The sequence below is a fragment of the Xenopus laevis genome, chromosome 5L (genome assembly GCF_017654675.1).
Source record: "Xenopus laevis strain J_2021 chromosome 5L, Xenopus_laevis_v10.1, whole genome shotgun sequence".
In the NCBI taxonomy this organism is placed as follows: Eukaryota; Metazoa; Chordata; class Amphibia; order Anura; family Pipidae; genus Xenopus; species Xenopus laevis.
This window is the reverse complement of record NC_054379.1, coordinates 153,343,406-153,349,405: the sequence shown is the minus strand read 5'-3', so window position 1 is coordinate 153,349,405 and position 6,000 is coordinate 153,343,406.

Below are 6,000 nucleotides of genomic sequence, written 5' to 3'. Positions count from 1 at the left end.
TGCAACAGAGGAGGAGATGGCATATGGATTTTAGGGTATGTCATAATATGACTTCATTAACTTTTTCACATATGAGTAATGGATGATGTCCCTTTAGTGAACATCAACCATTTGATTTTTTGTGCTACCACCATTAATGTGGATGTGGGCTTGTGGTAACATGGATGTTGATTAAAGTGGGAATGGTTTAAAAAAAACCTGACTGGGGAATACTGAACTCATGGTGGGACCCACCACTGCCCAATGCAAGTGACAAAGAGCAGAGATCAATCTGGGTACCAAGGTTTCATGTTATATACTGGTGGAGAGCAGCTGAGAACTTGGGGTGGCAAGTAAAATGGAAGATAGTGGGCCAGATAGTAGGACTTTATCAGCCCAAACCCTATTGCATATTCCTGTATAATTGTTTCTTGTTCATGACTGAATTAATTCTTTAGGGCCAAGACCAAAATTTGCAATTGTTGTTTTATGCTGTCTAACCTTTCATGGAGCAGCCAGTATTTGGCTAAAGATATAAAATTATACACACAGTTTATCCCTATTTTGAAAAGATGCTGAGGCTCATTTATAAATATTTGTCAAATTTACCCATGGGCAGTAACCCATAGCAACTATCACTGATTGGGTTTTTTCAGCCAGCTGCTGCTTAAACAATGTATGCAAGCATTTGATTGGTTGGTTACTGCCCAAGGGCAAATTTGCCCAGTGTTTATAAATAAGCCCCAACTTCCCCAAGTTTTCAGTGGACCAGCTACACAGAATCGAAAGTTAATGGTGGCCATCTCCACACTATGGTCATCTCATAAGGTCCTCTTCTGTGGATGGACTTTTTGCAAGGCTAAAACCAGAATTCATTTCCCATTGATATAATTTATTATTTAGGAGATTACTCCACTCTATAAAAAAATAAAAACACTGAAAATTCAAACAAGACTTTAAATTGAGTTGAGGATCATGATGAAGGTGTGAACTTTCCTTGGAGCAGATAAATTGCAAAACAAATATGATTTGGAGCACTTAATTTAAATTTACAATAGAAAGCATTTTCCCATTAGCGGTCATGGTCCACTTACCTAGAGTTATGCTGACCTAGTAAATGTTTCTGAATGTATTGTTTACAGAATATTGTATTTCATGGAAGGTCATGTTCAATAAAATTCTATCCAATACATGCCTTTTACTAAATAGAAAACACACTAAAGCACATTTTAATAATTAAGGTGTTCATTTTATTTGATAACCTTTATTTCGGACTGTGTGTGTAAATGTTTGAAACATATTTTGACTCAAAAGGGCGAGTGCAGTAATAGAAGCTAAATTTGCCTTATGACTAGTAACCCAAAGGCAACCAATCAGATTTCAAACACCAAACCTGTAAATGTTACCAGTTGATTGGTTGCTATGGGTTACTAGAACTGGGGGAATTGTGTCTTTACTTTGTACTCAAGGGGAAAAAATGCTCAAAATGTTCTTATGTGTGTGTTGCAGATCTTTGATTTGACTTGTTTTAGCTGATGGTTAGTGGTCTCATTGGCCATCATGCCCTATTATTTATAGACATGTGGACAGCTGGGGTTATTTATGGCTTAGATTTATATGAATGTTTATTACAATTTCTTTTTGATACCTATTACTTGGCATCCTGGATTTTCTGAAGAACTTGTGCAATATTTATAGATTTTATAAGCCTGCTTCTTGCAACTACAGTTGTTTGATCACTGAGATCCTCAGCCAGATCCAGCCTGCTCTGCTACTTCATTGCCTGATCCCTGGCTGGTTTCCTGCTTGTTTCTGAGTTCCCCAGTCCTCGCCTAGTTCCTGAGCCCATGTCCAGTTCCCTGCCTGCTTTGTGTTTGATCTCCAGGTAATGACTTTGACCTGTTCTCTAGACTTTACATCTGAAGAACTTGTACAACATACGTAGAACCTGGGTCTCCTTGAGTCTCCCAGCTTCCTTACTAGCCACTGTACATGGGCAATTATGTATCTCTCAGTTTCCTTCCATGACTACAACACTGTTCAGTAAACTAGAACTACATCTGTTTGACCATTTTGCCGCTGGTCCTTGTCACTCTTCAGCTATCAGAAACTATAACTCCCACCAATTGGCTGCTTAGAGTAACACTGTGGTTCACACCAAGAGGATGTCTCCAAAGCTGACCTTTGTTATAGTGTTAATGTGGCCATACATGATAAGATCCTCTTGTTTGGCAAGGTTGCCAAACAAGCGGATCTTAACCCGATATGCCCACCAAAGGCAGGACAATATTGGGTTAATCCGATCGTTTCCGCCCTAGGGATTGGATTATAACGAATTAAATGGGCGCCAACTGGTCGTAGGAGCGCATCAGCTAGCCAATCCGGTCCTCAATTACAGGAAAAATCAAACCTGCCTGATCTATATACATTTTTGATCTGATATTGATCGAGGTGACCCATCGGAAGCCCCCACACACGGGCAGATAAGATGCCGAATCCAGCTAAAGGACCAATATTGTTTTAATTTGCCAGTGTATGGCCACCTTATACACCTTTTATAGTTTATTTTTAAACCAATCTCTGAGCATTTTATCAAACAGGTTCTAATATTCCATCATATTTTCTCTTATATTAAATATGTAGACACAGTGATGCAACTTCACCCCAATACAAATAATTGAATGAATAAAAGATAAAGCCAGCACATTATCCGTGAGAGTGTTAGCTCACAGCACACCAGGCCCATTATCAGCTGTTTGCATGAGAAATAAGGGTTTCCTGTGCTAACCACCTCGTGTACATTATTAGATTCCTATGGCAATTACCCTACATTAGTGGAAGCTAATTTCTTGGAATTATGACTAATGGAGCACCTTGCGGAAAATGTGTTACACTATCCCTTGGAGACGCCACGAAAACCAGTGTAACAATGGCATTAGCACTATTAGCTCGTTAAGCATTTGGGTGCTTAACATCTTCACTGCTGGAGGTTTTACCATGTTCAATGGAAATGACATATTCATATTATTGGTAAGGTAAAATTTCGGCTGAATGACATTTTGGCATACTAGCATATTCAGGGGGCTGCCAGTCACCCCATATCTATCTGGCTTTGTAAAAACAGATCCAGTCTTTTTTTTTAAGGGCCCAAGCTGATCTTCAGTGACGTCTATGTGTCACACCATTATTTTGTTAATACAGAAGAACCATGAATAACCTGTAAAATATAAACTGATACAGGTATGGGACCTGTTATCCAGAATGCTTGGGACCTGGGGCTTTCGAATAATGGGTCTTTCCGTAATTTGGATCTCCATACCTTAAGTCTACTAGAAAATCGTGTAAACATTATGAGGCACATTTACTTAGCTCTAGTGAAGGATTAGAATGAAAAATACTTCGCATTTCGAAGTTTTTTTTGGCTACTTGGACCATCGAATTGGCTACTACGACTTCGACTTTGAATCGAACGATTCGAACTAAGAATCGCTCGACTATTCAACCATTCGATAGTCAAAGTACTGTCTCTTTAAAAAAAACTTCGACTACCTACTTCGCCACCTAAAACCTACCGAGCACCAATGTTAGCCTATGGGGACCTTCACCATAGGCTTTCTAAGTAATTTCTGATTGAAGGAAAATTGTTTGATCGATGGATTAAAATCCTTCGAATCGTTTGATTTAATTTTTCCTTCGATCGTTCGATCAAACTAAATGCAGTAAATCCTTCGACTTCGATATTCGAAGGATTTTACTTCGATGGTCGAATATCGAGGGTTAATTAACCCTCGATATTCGACCCATAGTAAATGTGCCCCTAGATAAACCCAACAGGCTGTTTTTGCTTCAAATACGGATTAATTACCGTATATCTCAGTTGGGATCAAGTACAAGCTACTTTTTTATTATTGCAGAGAAAAAAATGGAAATCATTATTAAAAATGTGAATAATGTGAATAATTTAGTTAAAATTGAGTCTATAGGAGATGGCCATCCCATAATTCTGAGCTTTCTGGATAACGGGTTTCTGGATAATGGATCTCATTTTATATTTGTAATTCTCTTTTGTAAAACATGAAGATGTGATATGTCACCTTGGTGATCCATAAGCCCTATAAAAGCATTGGGCATAGGACCATTAAACTTCTATATATCTTTTAACATAGGTATATTAATTGAGGGGTCATTGTATATAAGCCATGATGAAAAAACACAGTGAAAAAATGTGGCTGTGCTCGAGAAAATTCTTCAGAACCTCGAAGAGCCTTTATTCATTAAAGGGGTTGTTCACCTTTGAGTTAACTTTTAGTATAACATAGAGAGTGATATTCTGAGACAATCTGCAACTGGTTTTCATTTTTTTATTATTTGTGTTTTTTGTTCAGCAGCTTTCCAGCTTGTAAATTCTGGTTGCTAGGGTCCACATTAACCTAGCAACCATGCAATGATTTGAATAAGAGACTGAGATATGAATAGGAGATATTGGAATACAAAGATGAGTAATAAAAAGTAACACTAACAAAAAAAGAAAAATAATTAAATAACTTTAAAAAATAAATAATGAGGACCAATAGAAAAGTTGCTTAGAATTACCTGTTCTAGAACATACTAAAAGTTAACTTAAAGGTGAACCATCTCTTTAGAGACAAAATGCTGGAAAACCCTCCTGGGCTGACGCTGCACATTTCAAAGTCAGATTACATCATTTACACGGTTTCATTAAAAAAACACAAAGGATAAGCAAAACACTTCATTTTCACAAGAACAGTTTGTATATTTCCTATTAAAATAAGTGAGGGGCAGATACAGTTATGGGACCTGTTATCAAGAATGCTCGAGACCTGGGGTTTCTGGATAAGGACTCTTTCCATAATTTGGATCTTCATACGTTAAGTCTACTAGAAAATCATTTAAACAGCCACTAGGCTGGTTTTGCTTCTAATAAGGATTAATTATATCATAGTCTGAGTCAAGTGCAAGCTACTGTTTTATTATTAAAGAGAACAAGGGAATAGTTTTCAAAATTTGGATGATTTGGATAAAATGTAGTCTATAGGAGATTGCCTTCCTGTAATTCTGAGCTTTTTGGATAAGGGGTTTTCAGATAACGGGTCCTCCCATACCTGTAATACTATTGTCCTGTTTCACAGCCCATTTTAGTTTCTTTTGTTGCTAAATATGCTCTAATTGTTGGGCTCATATCCCCTTTAACCTCAATTTATCCAATTTCCAGTCCATCAGGGGGAAAACTCTGTGCTTATTTTTTACTTACACTTTAATAACATAATTAGTGCATTTCGCCAATTTGTCCTTAGTGGCGGCCTGGAATAGTAATTCACTTTCCAAAAACCCACATTTCCTTTAAAAGGGGGGGATGGTCAAGAAGTAAAATGCTTTGGTTCATTCCTTATTGAAAAGAGGTTCCATTTATTGACACTTTGTGGTCTTAGCCACGGACAGTAGTAGTAGTTTCACCCTGGAATACACTGAGAAATGATCTTTATGGTTAATAATTTATTCAGCATCTTCGAATAATAGTAACATTGTTTCCCCCACTGGTGGTGTTGACTAAAAGAACCCAAAACACAGTGAGGGCTAAACTTCCTGCACCAGGACTTTATACAGATATATTTATATATAATCTGATATTACGCTACAATTTATAGTCCACAGTTACTCCCTGTTTAACCTGAAGAAGGGCTCCACCCTTTTAGTCTCCTAAAAAATCAAATGGTTTGCTACCCAACCTTTCTTCTTATGATAATACTGTATATGGCTTGTCCTTTCTGTTGGAGAGCTTCTTCAAAGTGCTACATAAATACACTGAATATCATTGGGTTCCTGTGTATATAATTGCCTGTATAAGTCCACACCGAAGTTTTGCTGATTATTTCAGGAGACCCATGTCTTTCAAGTATCCATTCTTCTTTGGTCAATGTCTATTTTGTTAGTTAGCTCTTCCACCCAAACAAGGAAATAGAAATATAAAGCTTAGAGCTTAGAAATGTAATTAAACTTAAC